Below are 17146 nucleotides of genomic sequence, written 5' to 3' on the forward strand. Positions count from 1 at the left end.
CTTTGGAGGTCTGCAACCTCTGAAGGCTCTCGTCAGGCTTGCTGGCAAATAAATGAACCACATCGAAGGGCATGTTCAGAAGACGGGATTGCACATCAGGAGCAAACCCTGACTTCCGCAACCACACAAACCTGCGTAGTACGGTGCTCGCAGCCATGGACTGGCTGACACAGTCTGCCATGTCCAACCCAGACTGAAGGGATTCACACATAGCATCCTTGCCATCATGCACGATGCCATCACTTTCCTTCCCCTCAGGAATATGCTCAGCCGCGTAGGAAATACAGGTCCACAGAATGTGTGTAAATCTTGACAGGGCACATGTGGAGTTGACAGCTTTCAGTGCCATGCTCCCTGACGAAAAGACCTTCTGAGCCCATCCGTCGAAGCGCTTGTCGCCCCTATCCGGAGGGGTGGTAGGGTACGCCTGCTGCCTCGAGGTGGCCATAGCCGTCTGAACCACCAAACTCTCGGGAGTGGAGTAAGTAGGCAAATAGCTGGGGTCGTTAACAGATGGGCAGTACTTTTTCGCCAAATTCTTATTGACCGCCAGAGCCGATTCCGGGGACTGCCAAGCCGATGACACCCTTTTTTGCAATGTAAGATGGAAAGGCAATACAGGATTAGAGGGGGGGACCTTGGTCCAAGATGTCAGTAAGGTCATCCTGTATAAAATCCTCAGGAGGTTTGGACCACCCCAGGTATTCACAAACCCTAGACATGAGCCGCCTTTAGGAAGAGTCTGCATGAGCCCCGGGCTCAGGCCTACCAAACTCAACCTCCGGAGAAGTATCCAGGCCACTGGCGTTATGTAGGGACTGCCACAACTCCTCCAATGGACTGTCACCCAATAATCCCGGAGCCTCATCCTGTGAAAATAGGATCTCCAATGTCTGATCTTTCCTCCTCTTCAAAAATGTCAGGCAAAGGCTTGGAAAACCCAGCCAAAGCGACAGAAGAGGGCCTGGAGCCCAATACCGGCCTCCCAGATGTAGATGAAGCCCCAGGAAACTCCTCAGATACATCATGCCCAAAAAACGGCAAAGGCGCAGAGGGCCCCGAAAGCCTCAATGCCAAGGGCGCCGAGAACATCGACGTCGAGACTGCCGACCTGGACGCACGGCTCTTGCGACTGCTCTTGTCCGCACAGGACCTCGAGGTGCGAGTCCTCCGAAGAGGACGGGGAAGGCGACTGGTGTCGGCGCTTCCGAGAATGCCGCGAAGACGAGGAATGGCAGGAACCACTCCCACTCCGGGACCGAGAACCTCGAGCTTCCTCCCGACGCAGAGCGTCTCCCCTCGAGTCGTCTGAGGAAACCCTAGACTTCGATCCGGACTTACGGGACTTTTTCGAAGGCTTACCTGCACGGAGCTTCCCCTTCCTTTCACACAAGGCCTTGGCTGTAAGAGACGGGCATTTGGAGCAGTCGTCGGTGTCATGCGACTCGCACAGGCACCATAAGCAAATACGGTGCGGGTCGGTCAATGACATCTTGGACTTGCAGTCCCGGCAAGTCTTGAACCCGGACCTTGGAGTCGGAGGGGTCGAAGAAATAGACATCATAAGAGACTCGAAGAATCCACAAGGTGCACCAAGTTTAACGAAGCTAACACGTTCGCTGTCGGAAAAAATGGAACTGAGGCAATGGCGCTGTGCATCCTATATATAACATCCAGTGACTTCGACCCTCGACGGAGACCCTCAAGGGACATTGGCTCGACGCCATCGATGCAGGACGCCCTCTGCTGAAAAGTTTTCCGAAGTGCACAGCTGTGGGACACAACTGTCATAGATGTGGAATACGTCAGAGGACGCAATCCCTTCGAAGCCAGGGTTTGGCAATTAGGGTTGCCTCAGTTTTGCTGGGGTCTATAGACACTGCATGAGTGAGGTGCATAAAAACCCTGAAAAGGACTTCACCTGTGCAAGACCTCTGAGTGCCGTGGTGAACAGACAGCTCACCTAGTGGGGATAACAGAGTCCACAATAAGGTCTGGGCTGCAGATACTGGCAAATGAAGCTCAGTGGAGTGGAGGACTCCCTTTCCCGCAACACCCCGGCGTCTAGAGGCATTGGTCAGAAGGTCACGAGAGGGGTCCTCCGCAGAAGGCTTTCAAAAGCTGGTGCGGGAAGCGGAGAATAGGGAACACAGAAGTTCCAAGGGACGGTCTGCTTGAATGGCGGAATAGCTGACGTGATTCAGAGCCTTGAAAGCCCCCCCACCCCCTTTGGAGACTGGGACACAAGCATCTGCAGAAAAACAGACACAAACAGCCGAGTAGGATACCCTGAAGAAGCACTTGGCAATCAGCTGTTCGGGACTCGACAAGGAGCCCGAGAGCAACAGAGGAATTCTAGAGAACTGCCCCCCACTCTTCCTCATTCCAGTGGTTATAGGAGTATCCATTGGAAATAAAACTCATAAAGTTATACCAACTGGCCCAGAGACAAGTCAAATAATATAAACAGTTGTTTATGTAAAACAAAGCTGTGGGCGTAAATACACACTGTCAAGGCCAGCACACGTGACAGGCTCATATTGGGTGGCGTAAAGCAACTATGACAATGATTGCTGAGAGCCCACACAGTTGTGAGGAAAGGAACTAAAGGCCAGGGAAGGCATTGTGGCCCTGACATTCCTAGACCAGGGAAGGGTTTGTTCCCCTAGCACACAAAAACCAGAGAAGGCATTGTGCCCCTGACATTCCAAGACCAGGGAAGGGTTTGTTCCCCTGGCACACAAAAACCAGAGAAGGCACTGTGCCCCTGACATTCCAAGACCAGGGATGGGTTTGTTCCCATGGCACATGAAGATCAGGGAAGGCATTGTGCCCCTGGCATTCCAAAACAAGGGAAGGGTTTGTTCCTCTGGCACGGGAAGACCAGGGAGGGCATTGTGCCCCTGGCATTCCAAGACCAGGGACGGGTTTGTTCCTCTGGCACACAAAGACCAGGGAGGACATTGTGCCCCTGGCATTCGAAGACCAGGGACGGGTTTGTTCCTCTGGCACACAAAGACCAGGGAGGGCATTGTGCCCCTGGCATTCCAAGACCAGGGACGGGTTTGTTCCCCTGTCACACCGAGACCAGGGATGTGTTTGTGCCCCTGGCATTTACAGGATAAAGAAGAACACACAGGGATCACTAAGCTAATTAGGCAGGTAGGCAACTTGAACAGAAGACAGCCAACATATTTTTATTTTCGCTTATAGTAGGTTTCAGTACTTGAGTGTGAGGGTCAGAATAGGTTTTGAACACAGGACTGAGGACATTTTGTTGGACATCCTGACAACCATCTCATGAGTTAGTTTTGTTGAGGCAGGGAAACCCCTCCTAGAGTCAGGGATCGTGAGGCCTTTTTCCCAACCCTCTTATTGTTTAAAAAAAGTAACTGTGAACGGCTTAACACTGTCCGTCTCATTACTTAGGTACCTCACAGTCCTCAGCTGTTAATCAAATTAAATCGCTGCACATATATGCGGTATCATAGAATGGAATAGATCACACTATTTAAATGCATCTCGCTTACCCCAAATTGATATACATAGCCAGGTGCATAAAGAAACAATAGACTAAAGCTCCACGAAATATCATAACTAATAAACATAAAGGGAAGAAAATCTAAATTGAATGTACCTTCAAAAAGTAGCATGTAATACAATAACTGTAGAAAATGGTTCAGCAGCTTTGGCAAATAGTGCAGACGCAAACTGTTATGCTAAAATATCATTATATATTCTCCTACAACTAACTCATTTAAGAGAAGGAATTCACATGCCTTCATCAAGTAAATTTATGCAAAAATCCCCCTTTAAATGCCATTAGCATAGACCATGCCCAAGCCGCCCATTCATGTATTAGTGTACTTCATGACATTGATGATGAATTTCATGAAGACATGTTTACAGACCAGGAACAACACGATCTGCATGAACTGTTACTGGATAGTTTGCAAAATGGAAACTTCCCAAAACAAATATAAACAACGTAATTGCAGTATGTAATACGTGTCTTAATCAACGTCCTTTGTGTAATCTTGTATAACAACCGTAAATACATAATCAGAGTACAGTACTAATCAATTTCCTATATGTAGATAATGAAACAACTATTATCAAACTAGTGCAAGAGGCAGTGTACAGGGGCCAAAGTGGAGGTTTTCATGAACACAGTAGAACTAATACATATCGTAAGACAACAGCTCCCTCTAGTGGTGAAAACAGGCGAAGATATGCGAATTGGCATTGTCTCTATATATCCTAAAGAAACAGCTCCCTCTAGCGGTGACAACAGGCGAAGCGACAAACATAGAGGACATACATACATCTGGTCTTTTATTATATTGTTAGATTAGATTAGATGCTTGTTTAGTTGATGAGATGTGTGTTTAATGTAAATTTTCAATAAAAGAAACAATTGACATAATTCTCCGGATTACTTGAAATTAATTGTACTGGGTTGCAGTGTGAATGGAGTTAAACTTCATACATTAAACACAAATAGGGTAATTCATGGAAATTCGCACAAAAGTGGCGCAGGCGGCTGGCGCACAGTGTTCCCGTACGATAAAATCCATTTCAGCGCACAGCGTATTCATGGATTTTAGCCTCCAAAACCAGCCGTGGCGCAGAGTGGCGCAGCAACCCTGCAGCAGCGCCAGTTACGCCCTCAAGAACGCCCTTGCATCAAAATCCCCAATCCAGCGCAAAGGTCTGCGACAACCCAAAACCAGTTTACCGGACTGCCAAACAGCAAACGCAAAGCGGGGAACGTGTATTACGGGTTTCGCGGTAACTTCCACACGCGAAAGGGCCTGTGCGAGCGGGTACGTGTATAACTGGGGTTCGCGTGAAGTTACACACACGATTGGCCTGGGTATGTGTATTTCAAGGGTGCATGGGAAGTGTTACACGCGATTGGGCTGGGTACGTGTATTTCAGGGGTGCGCGGGAAGTTTTACACGCGATCAGGCCTGGGGGAGCGGTGTACGTGTATTCCAGGGGTGCGCGGCAAGTTCTACACGCGATTGGCCTGGGTACGTGTATTCCAGGGGTGCGCGGGAAGTTTTACACGCGATCGGGCCTGGGGGAGCGGTGTACGTGTATTCCAGGGGTGCGCGGGGAAGTCCTACACGCGATTGGCCTGGGTACATGTATTTCAGGGGTGCGCGTGTGTTTTCACACGCGACTGGCCTGTGTACGTGTATTTCAGGGGTGCGCGTGTGTTTTCACACGTGACTGGGCTGGGCATGTGTATTTCAGGGGTGCGCGTGTGTTTTCACACGCGACTGGCCTGGGTACGTGTATTTCAGGGCTGCGCGGGTGTTTTCACACGCGATTTGCTTGGGTACGTGTATTTCAGGGGTGCGCGTGTGTTTTCTCACGTGATTTGCCTGGGTACGTGTATTTCAGGGGTGCGCGGGTGTGTTCACATGCGATCGGGCCTGTGGGAGCAGTGTACGTGTATTCCAGGGGTGCGCGGGAAGTTCTACATGCGATTGGCCTCGGTACGTGTATTTCAGGGGTGCGTGTGTGTTTCACACGTGACTGGCCTGTGTACATGTATTTCAGGGGTGTGCGGGTGTTTTCACACGCGATTTGCCTGGGTACGTGTATTTCAGGGGTGCGCGGGTGTTTTCACACGCGATTTGCCTGGGTACGTGTATTTCAGGGGTGCGCGGGTGTGTTCACACGCGATTTGCCTGGGTACGTGTATTTCAGGGGTGCGCGGGTGTTTTCACACGCGATTGGCCTGGGTATGTGTATTTCAGGGGTGCGCGGGAAGTTTCACACGTGATTTCAGCAGGGTACCTGTATTACTGGGGTGCATGGGAAGTTTCACACGCGATTTCAGCAGGGTACGTGTATTTCGGGGGTGCCGGGGAGTCCTACATGTGATTTGGCAGTGTGGGTCCTCCCAGGTGTTCCCTGTACACCCTCCACGGCCCCTGCAGGCAGCCCACACCACAGGGGACTACCCTGCATCCCTGGTCATGTCCCGCAGGCAGCCCACCCAACATGAGCATGCCCCCCAGCAAAGGCACAGCAAAGCAGGCCCCCAGCAAAGCAGGCCCCCACTCATGTCCCACTAATGTCCCCCTGCACCCCCACCCCCCAGCATTGCGGGGCACCTGCCAGCAGGCCCCACTCATGTCCCCCTGCACCCCCACCCCCCAGCATTGCGGGGCACCTGCCAGCAGGCCCCCACTCATGTCCCACTCATGTCCCCCTGCACCCCCACTCCCCAGCATTGCGGGGCACCTGCCAGCAGGCCCCCACTCATGTCCCACTCATGTCCCCCTGCACCCCCACCCCCCAGCATTGCGGGGCACCTGCCAGCAGGCCCCCACTCATGTCCCACTCATCTCCCCCTGCACCCCCACTCCCCAGCATTGCGGGGCACCTGCCAGCAGGCCCCCACTCATGTCCCACTCATGTCCCCCTGCACCCCCACCCCCCAGCATTGCGGGGCACCTGCCAGCAGGCCCCCACTCATGTCCCACTCATGTCCCCCTGCACCCCCACCCCCCAGCATTGCGGGGCACCTGCCAGCAGGCCCCCACTCATGTCCCACTCATGTCCCCGTGCACCCCATCCCCCAGCATTGCGGGGCACCTGCCAACAGGCCCCCACTCATGTCCCACTCATGTCCCTCTGCACCCCCACCCCCCAGCATTGCGGGGCACCTGCCAGCAGGCCCCCACTCATGTCCCACTCATGTCCCCCTGCACCCCCAACCCCCAGCATTGCGGGGCACCTGCCAGCAGGCCCTGACACATGTCCCCCAGCCAACACGTCATCACAATCTAGATCCCTGGCCCTTATGGGCAGCCTCCACATGCCAAACACCCACCCAAGTATTGCATCCACCCACTTCGAAATGCCAATTGCATGATACAACCCCAATGGCAAGTATGTAAATGAACACATGTCCCTCACATACACACAATGTGTGTAAGTGAATGTCAAAACCCATATCATGATATGCCTGAAACCAATGAGATGATACTACACATTGAAGTTTGATTAAATAAATGTATTAAAAGCAACATAATTGGAATTAAAAATAAACAAACGACAATGGGAATCAAAAACCAAAAGCAGTATGTCCGTAAAATAATGAAAAACCACAAATCATAATCCAAAGGAAAGGTGTCCAAAGTCACAGTTCAAAAAAGTAAATCCAAGGGAAAAACAAAACCGAAAACCATTGCTCCATGGGTAAATCAAAAAAAAAACTAAAATCCAACAGTCAACTATATACAGATAAACAATCCAGGGTCCATGATCCCAACTGAAGAAATGAAACCTATCTAAAAATACTACCTAATAAAAAAACTATATACAAAAATGTGGTCCATTGTCCAAAAGGTCCAAAATAAATAAAAAAGCAAAGGAAACCTAACACTAACTACATAACTATTTACAAGGGCAGCGGGCTAGTCCGACGGCTCACTGGTTGTTGTCATGGGCCAGGGCATCATCGAACTCCTGTTCAATGGCTTGGAGGCGGGTATGTTCCCTGGCCCCGAGGTCTCGCAGGGATAATGCAGTGTCCAGCTCCAACTCCCTGCGAAGACCCTCGAGGCACTCAGCCCGCCTCAGCGCCCTCCGCCCTGACCATTGTGAGCCGTTCCTCCTCTGCCCGCTGCCGCTCCGCACCTATCTGCTGGCCCAACCGCTCCCACACGGAAGCCACTCCCATTCCAGGGTTCTCCTGCCCTCCGGCCGATGCCTGCACCCCTGATGTTGATGGCCCCGAGCCATGATGCCTCCCACGTCGAGCCTGCCGCTGCCTCCGACGCAACTGCCTGTGCCAGTACGACGGCATCCAGGCTGATGGAATCCACCGACGCCGTCGTGCACGTGCCCTGCCCGATGATGCCGTCACATCCTCCATCTGCTGGGGTCCAGGTGCTGGTGTGTCCACCCCTGCTGGACCTCCGACTCCCGACTGTGGCAGGGATGGGATCCCCACCGAGGTGGCTGCATTGGTCGGGGCAGGTCCACAGGGGGCCCTGGTGGCATCTGGGCCGGAAGACGGCATGGAGAACGACTGGCGCATAGCCTCCACAGAGGAGGAGAGAGTCGCCAGAGTGCCCGACACATGTACGAGACCCCCGACCACGACCGCTCCCAACTGGGCCACGTTGGCACGGTGCTCTTCGTGATGACGTGCGTGCTCCCCCGGGAAGCAGGCACCTCATCACGAATGACACCCGTGCGCAACGCGACACCAATCAGGACCTTCTCCATACGGCCAGGGGTCCCCTCGTCCGCAGGTGGAGGGAAGTCAGATGACATGGACATCCCCCTACCTGCGGACAGGCCTGGGATGGGGCATCCCTGCTGGTGCATGGTGGTGCAGTCACAGTGTCAGGGACAGTGACATGCACAGGCACCTCCACGGCGACCTGTGCTGCATCCTGCCCCTGCCCCTGGACTGCACCACTTGCACCAGCAGCGATGCCCCCACCATGCCCCATGTGCGGCTCAGTAGCGGCCTCCTCCTTCTCTGTGGAAACCACCAACCTGGATGGCTCCACACCGTCTTCCGCCGTTGCAAGCCCCTGTGGGGGCTCATCCACCCTTTCCGCTGCAGCCATGGGGGCATCCCCGCTGCTTTGCTCCACAGCGCCGTCTCCGCCCTCTTCTTCACTTTGCGCTGTGTAGAGGGAGACATAGAACACAAGCATCAGGGTACTGTGCAATGGTCCCCTAGAGAGGAAGCAATAGCAGATGAGTGGCACTGTCAAAGATCACTTCCATCATGTCCCTCCACAACACATGGGTCAGTGGAGGCAAAACACATGCAGTAACAGGCATGGCACATGCTATGGACATAAGCAAACATGGGACAAGGGACTCTTGAAACATACAATGTTGTTTTTGAACTCGCATGCATCATGGGTCATGCCTATCACATTCACACACTTCACCGTACTTTCATCCATCTGGACTCGTACACCCCAGACACAGTGGATGCAAGGATAGCTAGGCTGCATCAGTGAATCAGAACATTGACACAGACATGTGTCATGCATCCATGGCATTGACAAGTCACAGACACGCAGGTCAGACACACAGACATGGACACCATACATGTACATGGCATCATCACCCATCCCTCACCCCCACCCATGTCCAGGAACAGAGACTGGCATGCTCTCATGTGTCCATTCCGCATAGGGCTCCCCATGTAGCATTTAAACACATACACCAACCGTGTGCTTCACACATTACTGGTCTCACATGCATGACCATGATGTCCCTGCACACACATACGCGTACATGGCCTATGTCACACATACAGGCAAGTATCAAACAACCAGCACACTGCAACATGCCCTGTCTCACACAGCAATGCTTGGCCACTTACCGCTCGACTCCAGACGGGTCTGCCTCTCAAGGACCTGGACGTGGAGCGCTGGGGATATGCATTCCAGGACCCTCATCTGATCTTCCAACAAGTGGCCCCTTAGCATCCGCTGCCTTCAAGAGGCGCCGGGCCTTGTTGAGTGTCCTGGACCTGAAGTCCTCCCAGCGCTTCTTGACAGGATGGAATAGTCGGACTGCCACCCCCTCCGCGTTGATGGCAGTCACGATGTCCGTCCAGATCCTGTCCCGTCCTTCCTTGTCGGCGCGTGATGATCCGAAGAGGGCATCATAATGCCCCAGGACATGCTCCACCAGGACACCAACTTCCTTCTGACTGAAGCTGGTGGCCCTCTGGCCCTCTGACTGGGGGTCGCCAGTGGTCTCGGATGGTGTTTGCCCCGACATGGCGACCCCCGAGGCAGGCATGGGTGGGAAACTGGGTCCTGGGGCTGGGCTGTGGAGCGATGGTATCCCAGTCGGGAGTCTTCTGTTCCAGCAGGGGTGGACACAGCAACTGGACCCCTGAAGATGGCTGATGTGCAGGCACCAAATGGCAGGGCACGGTGGCAGCAGGCAGGCAGGCAGCAGCAGATGGCTCGTGGGAGGCTGCTCGGGGCTCTGGGGGGCAGTAATTCGGCCTTTTGGGCAGGAGCGTGGTCTTCCGTGTGCTTACGCGTGGCCAGCTTCATACGGAGTGATTTGGCACGTGAAAAATCTGCACGTCAGCGTGTAATTCGAGGAAAGGCCCTTAGCGCGTAAGCGCGTCTGTGACGTATCGCGCACGGGCGTTGCCCTGGCAGGGCTTGAAGATCCCACGTGGATTTCCATTGCTCTGTACGTGCTTTTCTTGGGGTGCGGTGCGTGTGTTTTGCAGGCGTTGGGGTTCACACGCTATTACTTCACAGCGGGTGGGTGTTGGCTACGCGTTCTTCTACATGCAAGGCAGACGGTGAGTGGTACCCTGCTCCCCCAGGCCCAATCGCGTGTAAAACTTCTCGCGCACTCCTGAAATACACGTTCCCGCCCCCCCAGGCCCGATCGCGTGTGAAAACACCCGCGCACCCCTAAAATACACGTACCCAGGCCAATCGCGTGTAAAACTTCTTGCGCACCCCTGAAATACATGTACCCGCTCCCCCAGGCCCGATCGCATGTGAAAACACCCGCGCACCCCTGAAATACACATACCCAGGCCAATCGCATGTAAAACTTCTTGCGCACCCCTGAAATACACGTACCCGCTCCCCCAGGCCCGATCGCGTGTGAAAACACCCACGCACCCCTGAAATACACGTACACAGGCCAATCGCGTGTAAAACTTCTCGCGCACCCCTGAAATACACGTACCCGCTCCCCCAGGCCCGATAGCGTGTAATACTTCCCGCACACGCCAGGAATACACGCACACGCTATTTTTGACACAGCAGGTGTCCGTGTTTGTCGCGTACCCCTTTGCACGTCATTTGTCCTAGAGGGCCACAGTATGGGACATTCATCATAGCTGTATATACGTGCTTTTTGTTAGCGCACATTTTGCCGCACATTTTTTTCCTGCGCAGGGACGGTACCGCCTGCTTTCGTGTGGCGGACGTGTATGGCCCTGTGCGCGTCTTTGCCTGTGCGCTGGTTTGCCCTATTCGATTCCATGAATACGTGTTGTAGGTGAGCGTGTGGGCGTTCCGCGCACTTGCCTCCTGTACTTCCCCCCTGACGCCCACATTTTCACGAGTTGTTCCCCATTCTGTGTGCAATGCCCCGTATTCCGCCGACTTTTGTTATGTGCGCCGCACTATGTGCGATTTCGCTGTGGCCTTAGCGGACGCCATTAGATGACCTGTGCGCCGGCGTGCGCCGCGCACTTTTTCAGCGCACATCCAATATTTTTCTCGCTCACGGACTTCCATGAATCGATGTGCGCTGGTTTCCCTGCGATTTTCGCACTTGCACTGCGATTTTCGCTCTTTCACTGCGAATCGCACTTTTTCGCACGCTTGCGCCGAAGTTTTCGGCGCACATTAATTCCATGAATCGACCTGAAAATACACTCATAATCCAGTTTTCACATTTGAGGCACCAACTACAATACACAACCAAACGTATCATCATGGAAACTCAATAAACAGCCGCCACTATATCTTAAACATAATGAGTAACTCTTTATGGGATGAATGCAACGGGAATAGTGTAACTATTAATGAAAGACTGTCTTGGAACTGAAAGTAGCCATTGTACCTTAGGCAAAAAAAACAGTATAAATTATTACAACAAAATAGGTACAATTAATGTAAAAATGAGTATGGAGAAGTGAACATAATGCCTCCACAGTATACCTCAGACATTATGCAATCTAATGCCTAAATGGTAATGCATGCTTAGGAAATAAAATAGAAATCATACCTATTTATAATAATGTAGACAAATGAACACAAGGTATAATGCCTAAATGGTACAGCTAATTAGTTGTGCCATCCAATACCTAAATAGCATTGCTTACTTGGGAAATAAATTAAAATTGGAATCATCCTCATCTATAACAGTCGTTTTTGCATATGATCTAATCTTGAAAATTAGAAAAACTATCCCAACCCTCCTCCTTGTATGCAATCTCTAGTTTCAAAATGAATCCCTCCAAATCTACGGTGTTGAATATTTCCAAATAAAAAACCTAGTGTTCATTCCTTAAAATCCTTCTCTGACTTTCAGTGGGAGCATACCAAAGTAAAATAGCTGGGAATATTTGCAACAACATCATCCTTTTCTCTTTCCCAACATAAGATCCTGGTCTACTGGCTCCTCTCTTCAAGGTCCTGGAACTAAGGAGTAGATTGAAGACATCTTGCCCGCCCCTCATCGTGGCGGTCCCAATGCTTTTTCCAATGAAATTTGTAAAAGGACGGGTTTTTTTTTTTTTTGTTTAATGATTTTTAGGATAGAGCGGGTGAGGATCCTATGGGGGAACCTGGGCGGGGGCATGAAGTGTTTTCCCCCATAAAACATGCCACAAACAATGCAGCAAAACGGACACTGTTATTGGGCAGAAGCCACGCCATTAACGTGGTTGTCCTTCCTCAGCTATTATGCATGTTTATTTATTTATTTGCATTTGTAGATCACGCTTGCAGCCCATAAGGCATTGAGGCGCTTTTACAGAAAATGAAGGGCTTATGATTTACAGACAAGTGACCAAAGGTCTCATGGTTGCACAGGAACAAGTACAGATGCAGGAAATGACATTTGCATATTCATAGTAAAGCGAGAGGCAATTTAAACAAAGAGCCTGGTTTTGATAGCTTTGCAAAAAGCTTGGTGTGACTCGATCAATCTTAAGTGGGGTGGCAGTGCGTTCAGTGCATGGCTGCCTGGGTGGGGAAACTGGAGCCACCAGCGCGCACCTTTCACGTTGCGGGCGTGACAATCGTGTTGGCATAACACGATCTTAAGGGTCTTGTGGCAGTGTGCTTGATAATTCTGTGTGTCAGGTAGGGAGGGGCAAGTTCGTGAAGGCATTTGTGAGTGAGGGCGAGAGTTTGGAAGACAATTCTCTCTTTGACAGGGAGCCAGTGTGCCTGTCTTCTGATTTCGGAGATATGGTCTCTTCTTGGGGTACCTGTGGCTGCCCTCAGTGCGTTGTTTTGGACTAGCTGCAATTTGGCAATGTTTTTGTTGGAGGTCCCAACAAGAAGGGCATTGCAGTAGTCTGGCATTGCAGTAGTCTAGCCATGACCCGATGATTGCCCTGGCAATGGTGAGGCAGTTATGGTGGGACAGGAAGGGCCTGGCAGCATGGAGGACTTTGGAGTAGTAGGCTCAGGAGGCGGCGATGGCATTGACCTGTCTGTCCATGGACAAATCAGAGTGCAGGTAGACTCTAAGTGTCTTAACGTGGTTGGAAACCTTGATGGGAATGTTGTCGATGGTGAAGGAGGCGTACTGATCTCCGAGGTTGCCCAGTGTGAAGGGTGACCCTATGAGAATTAGTTCAGTTTTTTCACTGTTGAGGCAGAGCCAGTTCTCTGCCATCCAAGATTGGATGGTAGAGTAGATGGTGGTGAGGGTTTTGGTATCTGTTAGGTAATCGCCCGTGAGAGGGATAAGTACCTGTGTGTCATCCACATAGTTAGTATATGAGATGCCAAGGGAATGAAGGATGCTGAACAGGGGCCTCGTAAAGAGGTTGTATAGCGTGGGTGTGATACAAGAACCCTGAGGAAAACCACCGGTGATGAGGCTGGGAGTGGCGGAGGCTGAGTCAGAAAATACTTTCATGGCCCTTTCTTGGAGAAAGGAGGTGATCCATTGACAGGCTTTGGTGGAGAAGTTAGCTTGGGTGGCTAGATGGTGGCACAGAGTGTTGTGGTCAACCAGGTCAAAGGCAGCGGAAAGATCCAGGAGCAATAGGAGAGCAGGTTTGCCTGCGTCTCTAAGATCGTCCATTTGGTTCTTTAAGTCTAGGAGGGCCGTTTCGGTGCCGTGTCGTGGGTGGAAGCCAGATTGCCGCAGGCCGAGGAGACGGTATTCTTCCAGGAACTGTTGGACTTGCAGGAATGCTGCTTTGTCCAAGATTTTGAGCAGAAATGGTACAGTGGTGATGGGTCTGTAGTTCCCAGGGACTGATGGGTCGAGCGAAGGTTTTTTAAGGAGTGGGCGAACCCATGCTTCCTTGAGTCCAGACGAACATGGCCTGACTGGAAGGAGGAGTTAATAAAAGCTGTTAGGAAGGGGGATAGGGTAGATGCCGAGTCTTTGATGAGGCCGGCTGGGCAGGCATCACCCTTGCAGTTGGATGGTTTGATGGAATTGAGCAGTGCGATGACCTCTGGCTCAGTGATATCTTTGAAGTCAAATAGTGGGGAGGAGGTGGTCTTGGTGGGTGGTTCAGCGCATAGGTTCGCTATGAGGCTGGAGAGGGCTTTTTGGTGTCCGCGAATTTTGGTTTGGAGAGTGTTAAGCTTCTCTAGCATAGCAGATTGAATACTATTACACCACTTGTCATCTTTGATGACTGATGGAGGGGGAGCAGATGGTTTTTCCAGTTCCCTAAAAATGGTGAATAGCTCCTTAGACACCGACTTGGCGTCATAAATCCTAGCGTTGAAGGAGGCAGCTTTAGCTAAGGTAATGTTAGTTTTGTAGGATTTGGAGATGGCTTTGAACTTCTGTTTAGTGGCTTCAGAGGGGTTGGCTTTCCATGTGGAGAGGGCAATCCTTTTTTGCGCACGTTGGTCAAGAAGTTCTTTGGAGAACCATGAGTTAGCGTGTTTGACTTTTTTGGCTTTTTTAAGGGTCAGTGGAGCGATGGCATCCACGGTTGAAGTGATGACATCCTTGAAGGTGTTAGCTACGGTTTCAGGGTTATTGGAGGACGGGGCCTGCAAGGCAGGGTTGAGAAGGTAAGGTGCTAAGTTTCGACTGTGAGTAGGCGTGAGCTCCTTGCGTATGTGGCCGGGCAAGGTGGTGGAGGTGTGAGGGGCCCTTTCTTGGTTCCAATGTTGAATTGGATATACTGGTGGTCGGACCAAGGGATGGGGGTGTTGGCGGTGATGAGTATGGAACAGTTGTGATGACTGATCCAGTCGAGGGTGTGCCCTTTAATATCAGTAGGGTCAGATAAACATTGCGGGAAGGCCAGGTTGGATAGCGCGTTCTTGAGGGATTTGGCAGGGGTATCCTTAGGGTCGTTGAGCCCTAGGTTGAGGTCTCCCAGGAGTATGACCTGTGAGGTCTTTTTGATGTTGTTAGACAGTGTAGAGATAAGGGTGTCCTGGAAGTCGATACATGGGCCTGGGGGTCGTTAACAATGTGCATGGTTATGGTGCAGTTGGGGGAGACATTCATTTTTAGTAAGAGGTAGTTGCTATTGTTATATATATCTATATATATACCTGGAAAAACAACAGAAAATCTTAAAATGTATGTGGCAAATAAAATTTCCAGAGTCTCAGGTGGAAAACGCATTATCTTCAAGGGAGGCTTGGGTATTGCATAAACCCTTCTTGCAGCTAATCTCATATCTGTGTTAGAATGGACACTACAAACTCGTAATAACAAATTGCTTGCAATTGTCCAATGTGGACTTCCCATCCAACTTGTCGGTTGGTTATAGTTGATTTCATGTTTCAAAATAGGTGAAAGCCAAATGTTGTAAATACGATTATAATCAAGTCAAATAGCTGTGAATATAAACAATGTGCTTAATACACTCAAACCTAATTTTTTATTGACTTTTGATAGAATCCTGGCAAAACCTTCTGCCATATATGAACACATTCTAAAATAAGTACCACCTAAATGTTAACAAATGATAGATTGTATGAAAATTAATCCAACCATATTCATTATTGTCCTAATACTTTGGTAGCTTAACTAGTGACACCTATTTACTTGCAGTTCCAAAGGACATGTTAAATAAAAAGGACTTAACAGAAACACACTTTTGGCCACTGACAGTTACACTCATACCAAGATTTTAAACTTTCAACCATCTTTTAAGGATGTTAGGTCTAAAAGGCACAAAGATTTCATCGCTAGGTAACAAGACTCCAAATACTGTTGTCTAGGGCTATTTTTTTTTTACCTTATTGCCAAAAACAATGGTTGGTTCCTGAGGCTCTTGTAAATTGATTTGACACAGCGATTTGAGTTCCTGTGGAACACGGCATTGTTACAGAATGTTTGTGATTGTGGAATCGTTCTAGCATATACTTGAACACTCTACCTATGTTTAAACCTCAGCTGCGAAGCTGTTTTCATCTTAGGCAGGGGATCGAAGGTATTTATTTTCTCAGACGATTTGGAAAGCCCTTTCTTTGACCGATGGGTCATCGCCTCATCACACTGCTAGCCATTATGTTTTATAAGGTCGAGGGTTATGTGTTGTTTCTTTTCACACGCAGGTTTTCTATAATGACAGCTCAAGCTCTGTGATATTTGGGGCTGAGTTGGGTTTGTTCTGTGCAGTCCACATGAATTGTATAAACTGGCAGCTTACTGAGAATGCCAAACTGATAGGTCAATTGAATTGCAAACCGGGACCTTACAAGTAATGTATAGCATACTTAGACTATCAAAATGGATGCCTACTGGACATGTGGAGCTGACTGGGAATGTCAAACTGAGCTGACTGGGAATGTCAAATTCAGAGCTTACTAGGAAATGGGCTTTGTCTGCTGAGTACAGATATTATGGTATGCTTGGGGTTACTGGGACAAGGCTGTTGAACTGAAGTCAGTGTATTACACCAGCTCAAACCTGCAGAAACAATGGACCTCTCATCAAGAGTGAAAAGCACCAAGAAGGGGGAGGCGTACGCCCCTTATCAGAGAAGCATGAAATCGGAGGTACGAGCAAACAGCCATGTTTACCCGAAACTGTAACATCATATGATATTTTACGGAATGAACACAAATGATGGACTCCTGTTTTTTTAATAATGAGGGACGTGAGGCCGGAATAGAGTGCCTGAAGGCCTAACAAGCCTTTGCATTTTCGAGGGTCAAGTAGCCCAGAAGGGACAAGAAGGGATCGTGGGGATAGGGTTGGTTAGTTGGTTGGGAATGAGTTAACAGCTTGGATTCTGTCCATTTGTCTTGCAAGCAAACTAATAAACTAGTAAATCTGTTTGATTAACCACATCTGAAAATTAGGACAATTACTATTACTGTTCATAGCTCAAGACCATGACTCGGATCTGTCCTGCAAAGCGGTATGGCACTGGACCAGCAAGCAACCTCCTCTCAAAGACTCTACATGTATGATGAGAAAAAATAGG

The 17146-nt window shown here is 50.2% G+C and overlaps 1 protein-coding gene across 1 annotated transcript in view; it reads right to left on the reverse strand.

The window, feature by feature from the left end:
* LOC138481404 (leukocyte elastase inhibitor-like) overlaps nt 1–16005 on the reverse strand; it is a 459314-nt gene extending 443309 nt beyond the window's left edge. The window contains exon 1 of the mRNA XM_069613540.1: nt 15953–16005. The gene's annotated coding sequence lies outside the window, so the exon portion shown is untranslated. The remainder of the gene's footprint in view (nt 1–15952) is intronic.
* Nucleotides 16006–17146: the final 1141 nt, after the last annotated feature.

The sequence above is a fragment of the Ambystoma mexicanum genome, chromosome 5p, assembly GCF_040938575.1.
Source record: "Ambystoma mexicanum isolate Mex_15411 chromosome 5p, UKY_AmexF1_1, whole genome shotgun sequence".
NCBI lineage: Eukaryota > Metazoa > Chordata > Amphibia > Caudata > Ambystomatidae > Ambystoma > Ambystoma mexicanum.